The 9,172-nt window shown below is 39.6% G+C and overlaps 1 non-coding gene across 1 annotated transcript; it reads right to left on the bottom strand.

Moving 5' to 3' along the window:
• Positions 1-8,053: 8,053 nt before the first annotated feature.
• On the bottom strand, positions 8,054-8,156 carry LOC136165699 (U6 spliceosomal RNA). The gene has a single exon (XR_010662701.1). It is a non-coding gene; the product is annotated as a U6 spliceosomal RNA (small nuclear RNA).
• Positions 8,157-9,172: the final 1,016 nt, after the last annotated feature.

Raw genomic sequence — 9,172 nt, 5'->3', positions numbered from 1 at the left:
GTTATTTTGGTGGGTAACATGATGGAAAGTTCCTTCACATGATGGGCTACTTCCTCCTTTCTCTTTTTTATCTTATTCCTTTCTGTTTATTGAACACGAGTGGAACAAACGATAAAAACGTTTTTGTTTTTTTTTTTGAAGTAGCATTTTGATGCTAAGCTTTTGCTAAATTATTTTTAGAATGTCATTGTATCTGTGCAGACATATCAGGAATGACTGGGTCTACCTACATGTGGCAATAAATAAGTTCTGTCACGTGCAGCATCCTGAATCAGTGAATCATCAGTGACCTTTAAAGGCAAAAAATGACCTCATGAAAACAAAGCAGATGCAAAAAATCAAAATAGTCTAAGAACAGTTCTTTCTTCCATTGTGGGGAAGCAAATTCAGTTAACAAATGTTTAATGTAACCCATTTTGTTTCCACTGATATTAGCAATTAATGCCAAATAAAAATATCCAATGTGCAGATAGGCTTTAAAAAGTGAAAGTATGAAAAGGGAGTTGAGATGATATTTAATTTGCACAAAAATGTATCATTTATTTATTCACACCAAAGCATTCCCCCTAAGAATTAAGCAGTTTATTAGCTGGATTAAAAGGCCACTATTTTAGCAACTTCCCTGGTGGTCCAGTGGTTAAGAATCTGCCTTGCAGGTGATACAGGTTTCATCCCTGGTCTGCGAACTAAGACCCTACACACTGGAGCAACTAAACCCACGCGCTGCAACTAGGAGTCCGCGGGCCACAAGGAAAGACTCCTTGGGCCACAACTAAAACCCGATGCAGACAAGTAAATAAATACATATATTTTTAAAAAGAACACTATCTTAGAGCTTTCAGATGGTCTGTGAAAGCACCCGAGAGATAAGAAGCGTTTACCTTAGAACATGTCCTCAGCATTAGTATATGGAGGAGCATATGTGTTTCTCTGTGATTAGGATGGTGAGGTCTAGAAACCTCAAACCTCTGGCCGAGTAACAGGCCCATCATGTGGTGTGGCCCGAGGTGTTGAATAGAACTCAAGAACCCCTATATAAGAGAAAAGGATCGGGTCTATCAGCCACCTTTATTTTTAAAGACTCATTTGCTGAACCTGAATTTTTAGAAAAAAAATCCTCAAGTCTCTGCTTTTATTTTTCTTTAGGAAGAGAACCATAAAATCGAGAGGAAAAACAGCAAACAGAAAACCTCTGGCTAAGCTAGCAGGTGGGCTTTTCTGGCGGCTCAGAGGCTAAAGAATCCGGCTGCAGCGTGGGAGGCCTGGGTTCGATGCCAGGGTTGGGAAGATCCCCTGGAGGAGAGCATGACAATCCACTAAAGTATTCTTGCCTGGAGAATCCCCATGGACAGAAGAGCTGGACGGGCTGCAGTTCACGGGGTGTCAAAGAGTCAGACACGACTGAGCCAGTAAGCATACACACAAGCTAATAGGTATTCTCTGAAGACTGATGGCCAGGCTTCTGTTGGCCTCTACCAGAGAGTTGAAACTGACTTTTCTTACTTTCTTCCACCAGGAAACCTTCCTTAGGATTTTACCTCTCCAGTAGCTCAGGTTTTGTTTATATTTTAGGGGATGCAAGTAATCAACACAATCTAAAACTGTGACACTGGTTCCTTATTCAGTCTTTATAGAGCTTGTGGTGAAGCTGAGATCTGAACATAGGGAGACTCTTGTTTTTTATTGGAGGTAATTAAGATTTCTATAGACTGACTAGGCAACACTGAGCCCAGTGTTTATCACAATGAAGTTCAATAAATTGCTGTTGGACAGGTGAATGGATATAGGCATGAATGAAAGATGAAGGAGAGAAAAATTAAAAATTAAAGGAGACGACAGTGAATTAGTAGGAAAGGGAGCTGATCTGAAAGGTCAGGTGATATTTGTGAATTCTGATCAACCTTGTGGAGACATCTTGCAATAATTTGGAAACAGAACTGAAGAGCAGTTGGAAAAATAGGACTAGATTGTTTTTCATAGTCATGGTTTCTCTGGTTTTAAAATTTATATATATTCATTGTAAAATATTCAGAAAATGAGGCTTCTCTGGTGGCTTAGTGGTAAAGAATCACCTGCCAATGCAGGAGACATAGGGTCAATCCCTGGAGAAAGAAACGGCAACCCACTCTAGTGTTCTCGCCTGGGAAATCCCATGGACAGAGGAGCCTGGACAGGCTCCAGTCTACGAGGTCAAAAAGAGTTGGACAGTGACTAAACACCAACCACAGCAAGAACATTCAGAAAATACATGAAAATGTAATGAAATGTACTCCCTTACCTAGAGACAAAAATTATTAACATTTTCTATATCTGTAACTAAAAACAAATCTTTGTTAAGTCAGAGAAAAATCAGGTTTTGAAACCAAACTTGATTGTGACTCGTCTTATTTTCTAAAGGACATCCCATGATTTGTACTAATGGATGTCTATGTTTTACAGGCATTGGTGGGAGAATATGAAAATTTCAAAGCATCGTCCAGTTTGTTTTCTTGCTGTTGTTGTACGACGTCATTTGTACTGTGGCAGAGCATAGTAGAATCTTTTCATATGCAATGTTGGGTTTGTAACTGAGAGGTTTCAGAGCTAAATTGCCCAGTAAAATAAAGTGGAAAAGATGGTATTTGGATGAAGTCAAAGGGAGGAGGCTTTCCAAAGAGATAAGCGACCTAACTGGGAAGGAAATCCAAGAGTGTGGGGATATATGAATACATGTAGCTGATTCACTTTACTGTACTGGAGATACTAACAGCACTGTAAAGCAACTATACGCCAATAAAATTTTTAAAAGAAGAGATGTGTGAAATTCTTTAGAAAGCAATGACACATGATTATAAGATGGGCCAAAAGATATTAATGATATATTTTATCTAACATTCTTTTTATAAGTTGTTTTATTGGGCATTACTGACCACATGGGAGGAGAAGGGCACGACAGAGGATGAGATGGCTGGATGGCATCACCGACTCAATGGACACGAGTTTGGGTAAACTCCGAGAGTTGGTGACGGACAGGGAGGCCTGATGTGCTGCGGTTCATGGGGTCTCAAAGTCAGATACGACTGAGCGGTTGAACTGAACTTACTGACCACACCCATCTCCTCTAATTTTCAGCAGAGCATATATTCTGGAGTCTGTGTCTGTGGAAATCAAGTTAAGAGATGATTTTTCCTATCTCTGGTAACATGGCATACAAGAGGGGCCCTGTTCCTGTGATGGAAATCTGATTCATTTACTGAACTAAAATAACAAATGTTGTGACTTGTACGTGGGAAGAACCTTTAAAAACAGGAACCGTTGTTCCCCACTCCAATTCTTTCTCCCTGTGCCCTGTTGCTGGTTACAGTAGGTGATTACACTATAAATTATATAATGACTTTTCCCCTTCACAATACAATTTTGTTTTAAATCTCAAGAGACAGACCTTTATTGGTGTTTCTCAACTCTGACTGTACATTGCAATCACTTGGGTAGCTTTTAAAGTACATGATGCACAGCCCTTACCCAAAGTTTCTGATTTATTTGCTTTTCAACTGATTTAGTCACACCTTGTGGAGATGTAGATTTTGGGGTGACCACGTCAGAAGAACGTGCATAGAAAGTGAAACTATAGAGGGAAATACCCAGAACAAAGGAGAGAGCATTTGAAAAATACCCACAATGAGAAAACAGAAATAGTGTCCAGATGTAGCATCCAAAGGAACAAGGAAGGCAGAGTGTCAGATTCTGTTGGGAGTTAACTCAAGGACGAATCTCCCATACTTGGTTAGCAGAAGATCACAGGTGGTCTCAGACCGAAGCTACTTAGGTGTGGATGAATGGGGAGGTTCAGGGCAGGGGGTGTAGGCAGGATCCTCTAAGGGGGAGGGTGGACATAGCAGGTGAAGAGAGCACATCTTCAGTGAGTTCTGCACACGAAGGACAGAGCACAATACAGGGCAGCCCACATGTCAGTGGTGGATTCAAATGAACATTTTTATAGAAGTGAAGAGAACTTGAGAGTATTTGAGAGTAGGTTGGAAGCAGCACTTGGAAACAGAACTTGAGAAATAATTCAGAGCCAAGGGCTATCTTGAGAAGGGACAAGGCTGAGAAAGCATAGACTTTAGGGTCTCAGAAAAGAATGCAAGATTCAGGTCAGATTGCTCAGTTTGACACCATACTGCGAATGCCACAGAGGATGTGAGTGTCTGTGATCTACATGTGTGATTCTGATTAAATTCCTTCCCTTCCTATGTATCAGTGTTGTTTCTATAAGATGGGCATAAAATAATATGGTAAAGGGTTATTGTGAAGAATACAAAAATAAATACAAATAAATACTTTAAAGTGGTATGCAGTTACATTAGTTTGTCATCATTATTACTTATATCTTTGACCCATACTATTAATAGCTTTTATGTCCATAGAAAATCACATCTGGAAAACATCCACACTATTTCTAAGAAGATTTTTCTGAAAAGAAAACTGAATTAGCTGGAGTTCCCCTAAATTGAATATAGTAAATGAGAGTCAAAATGAGAGAATGAGAATTTAGTAAATGAGAGTCAAAAGCAGGCTGGTGAAAAATCCAAGTGCCTGTGAAAAGATAAGAACGTCCTTCCCTTCACTGCAAAATTGAATAGGTTTTGGAATTGAGTACTGCATTAAACCATTTCCTCCCTTTGATAACTACTTTGCTTCCTTTAATACAGATTCAGTAATCATCGTATGGCTATCCCGATGCTGCTATTTAGTTGCTGAGTTGACGCGGACGCTTTGTGAGCCATATCCCACCAGGCTCCTCTGTCCATGGAATTCCCCAGGCAAGAATACTGGAGTGGGTTGCCATGCCCTCCTCCAGGGGATCTCCACAACCCAGGGACTGAAACCACATCTTTTAAATTTTCATTGCCAGGTGGGTTCTTTAACCCTACCACCACCTGGGAAACCCCCTATGGCTATACCGATCTTTAAAATACAGAGCATCTCACACAAAAGGCAATGCAAAGGGACCTGATGCCATTAATATTTTCATATCAGGCAGAAAGCTGGAATTACAGAAGCAATTTCTTCTTGCTCTGATAGCAGGCCATTAACGTTACACATCTCCCTTAATCTCAAATACAAGCCTTTCACTTTCTCTTTTCCCAAGTAGTAACATAGGGCATCAGATATTATTTTCCCACTGTGGTTATTCTGATATTGTACAGTCTGCTCAATACTTCTCACTTCTATTTTGTGCTAGACCTCACTGATATTTCCCAGGTGACTCCTTCACTTGCCATCTCGGGGTAGCCACAAAGCAGGCCCTGATTGTAACACATTTCCTACTCTTAGAGACTCATTCCTATTCCTGTTATTAATAGGAATTCCTGTTATTAATATTATTCCTGTTATTCCTGTAAATAATAGAGATTTATATTTATATAACACTTTTAGTGCTTCAGAGCCCCTCACACTGTACTCTGCCCATATAGTTTGATTTTCAAGATTTTTATTATAATTTCAAATCCAAAAGGTCTATGAAGATGGATCTGTTTAAAGCTCTAATTTATCAAATACTGTTGCTTTTCCTAAATTGTGGCTAAACATAACTGTTGCTTTAGAATGGACTAAAAGTATTTCTTTCTGTTGCCATTAAAAGCCTTCTAACCCTATCCTGGAGGCAGGTGGATAGCCTACCAAGCCCCACTAGGTAAATAGATTTGTGGAGCAAAATTGAAATCTAATGATGTATACATTGCAGAAGTATGTGCAGCGTGGATAGGACAACCATCAGGTTGTAAGGCAATGGGACAGAAGTTGCTCTCTGGTCAATAGAGGTAAAAAAGTAGAAAGAGGAAGAACCAAGAGGCCGAACAACAGCAATGGGGTTGAATGGCTTGTTTAGGGCAAAACTCTGGGGAAGATTCTTAAATTCTCCAGCCCAGAGATTTCTTTTTTTTTTAATTGGAGGATAATTACTTTATAATATTTTGATGGTTTCTGCTATACATCGACATGAATCAACCACAGGTATACATATGGCCCCTCCCTCTAAAACCTCCCTCCCACCTTCCTCCCCATCCCACCCCTCTGGATAGTCACAGATCATCAGCTCTGGGTTCCCTGCATCATACAGCAAATTCACACGGGCTATCTATTTTACGTTGGTATGTATATGTTTCAGTATGACTCTCTCAAGTCATCCCACCCTCTCCCTCCCCAGCTATGATCCTTAGTCTGTTCTTTATGCCTAAGTCTCCTTTGCTGTCATGCAAATAGGACCATCAGTACCATCTTTCTAGATTCTGTATATATGCATTAATAAACAATATTTCCACGGGGTCACGAAGAGTCGGACACTACTGAGTGACTGAACTAAACTGAAATGATATTTGTCTTTCTGACTTATGGCTCTAGGCTCATCCTAGAGCCTATTATACTGAGTGAAGTGTATATGTGCCACAGTTTCTTTATTCATTCATCTATCAACAGACATCTGGTTGCTTCCATGTCCTAGCTAATGTAAATAGTGCTACAATGAATACTGGGTACATGTGTCTTTTTCATCAATGGTTTCCTGAGGATATATGCCTGGTAGTGGGATTGCTGGCTCATATGATAGTTTTATTCTTACTTCTTAAAGGAATTTCCATACTGTTCTCCGTAGTGGTTGTATCAGTTTGCATTCTCACCAGCCGTGTGAGAGGGTTCCCATTTCTCTACACCCTCTCTAGCATTTATTGTTTGTAAATTGTCATTTTTGATTATGGCCATTCTGACTGGTGTGAGATGATACCTCACTGTAGTTTTGATTTGTGACCCCATGGACTACAACCTGCCAGGATTCACTGTCCATGGAATTCTCCAGGCAAGCATACTGGAATGGGTTGCCATTTCCTACTCCAGGGTATCTTCCCGACCCAGGGATCGAACCTGGGTCTCCCACATTTTGGGCTGATTCTTTACCATCTGAGCTACCAGGGAAGCTAATAATAAATCATGTTGAGCATCTTTTCACATGTTTATTAGCCATCTGTATGTCTTCTTTGGAGAGATATCTATTTAGTTCTTCTGCCCACTTTTTGATTGGGTTGCTTATTTTTCTGGTATTGAGTTGCATGAACTGTTGTATATTTTGGAGATTAATCCTTTGTCAGTTGTTCCATTCACTATTATTTTCTCCCATTCTGAGGGTTGTCCTTCACCTTGTTTATAGTTTCCTTCATTGTGCAAAAGCTTTTAAGTTTAATTAGGTCTCATTTGTACATTTTTGTTTTTATTTCCATTATCCTAGAAGGTGTGTCATAGAAGACCTTGCTAGTGATTTATGTCAGATAAGAGTTTTACAATTTAGGTCTTTAATCCATTTTATTTTTGTGTATGGTGTTAGGAAGTGTTCTCATTTGATTCTTTCACACATAGCTTCACAATTTTCCCAGGAGCACTTATTTGAAGAGACTGTTTTTTCTCCTTTGTATATGTTTGCCTCCTTTGTCAAAGATAAGGTGCCCGTAGGTGCTTGGATTTATCTCCGGGCTTTCTATCTTGTTCCATTGGTCTATATTTATGTTTTTGTGCCAGTATCATGCTGTCTTGATGACTGTAGAAAGCTTTGTAGTAGAGCCTGAAGGTAGGAAGTTTTATTCCTTCAGTTTCATTCTTCTTTCTTAAGATTGCTTTGGCTGTTCGGTGTCTTTTGTGTTTCTATACAAACTGTGAAATTATTTGTTCTAGTTCTGTGAAAAATACCATTGATAGTTTGATAGGGATTGCACTGAATCCATAGGTGGCTTTGGGTAGTGTGGTCATTTTCACAATATTGACTCTTCTAATCCAAGAACATGATATATCTTTCCACATGTTTATGTCATCTTTAATTTCCTTCATCAGTGTTTTGTAGTTTTCTACACACAAATCTTTTGTCTCTTTAGGTAAATTTATTCCTAAGTATTTTATCCTTTTTTGTTGCAATGGTGAATGGGATTGTTTCTTTAATTTCTCTTTCTGACTTTCATTTTTAGCATATAGGAGTGCAAGGGATTTCTGTATATCAATTTTTTATCCTGCAAATGTGCTATATTAATTGATTATAAATATGGAATACTTCATGAATTTGTGTGTCATCCTTGTGCAGGGGCCTTGCTAATTGCTGTATTGTTCCAATTTTAACATATGCACTGTGAAGCCAGAACTCCAGAGAGTTCTATGTGTGAAGATTTTACTGGAGGAAATTCCTGTGGGAAAGTGAAAGAGTTTAAGCTTCCACAGGCAGTCCAAGGCCCTTTAAGGAGGAGGTGAACATTCTCTCTCATACTTTCTTTAAGCCTTGTGCAACAATGTATCTTACCGAAGAACTGGCCTTTCTTTAGGTCCAGAACTAATGATCACACAGCATAATGTCTTACTCATGGAAATGCTTTTCTTGGGCTCTATCTTAATAATTACAATTGTAACAAATCTTGCCTGGGAACCTGTTTCTTAAGACTTGTACCCCCATTACACAGCAACAGTTTATCTACCCCAGAGATGTTGTCTTGAACCTGTTCTCCCAGGCTAATCTTGTGCCAAAGTTATCTCAGGATGTGTGCCTTGGGAAAGGGTCTGGTGGAACTCTTACAACCTTGAAGTATTCTTTTTATCTATTTTCAGCAGCTAGTTAAAAGTATATAAGGCCCTGCTTAAACTAGTGAGGTGGGTACTCTCCTACCCCCTTCTGATGTCTATGTCAGAAGCTTTCTCTGTCCCGTCACTTTAAATAAAATTTTGCACACAAAGCTCTGAGTGACTGAGACCTGCCTTTGGTCCAGGAGTTAAATCTTCTCCTTCAGAGACCACGAATCCAGTGGCGCTGTTCACCGTAAGCTATCATCTTGGGAGCTCGTTCGGGATCTTCAGACAAGGTAAGAATACTCAGAGCTGGGACTCTTCTGCTCTTTTACTGTAAAGTCTCTGCTTTTCTAACTCAGAAGCATATGGACCGAACTTCTTTTCCTGGTCAGCTTTTCCTGGTATCGCTGACTTTTTTATAACTGCTTGGGGAATTAAAGCTACTAAGATAATGTGCCAGATTGTAGACTTTCAGAGGACTTGCAATCCATGCTGTTATTTTGTTTTTCTAGCCATACCCCCATTCCAAGTTTTACAGGACACTGCAGACAGGAACACATTAGAGAGCTAGCTGGAGCTGGAGCTCCAGGGACATCTCTCA

Source organism: Muntiacus reevesi, chromosome 3 (genome assembly GCF_963930625.1).
Source record: "Muntiacus reevesi chromosome 3, mMunRee1.1, whole genome shotgun sequence".
In the NCBI taxonomy this organism is placed as follows: Eukaryota; Metazoa; Chordata; class Mammalia; order Artiodactyla; family Cervidae; genus Muntiacus; species Muntiacus reevesi.
The sequence above is the reverse complement of the archived record's forward strand: the minus strand, read 5'-3'. Positions and strand labels throughout refer to the sequence as shown.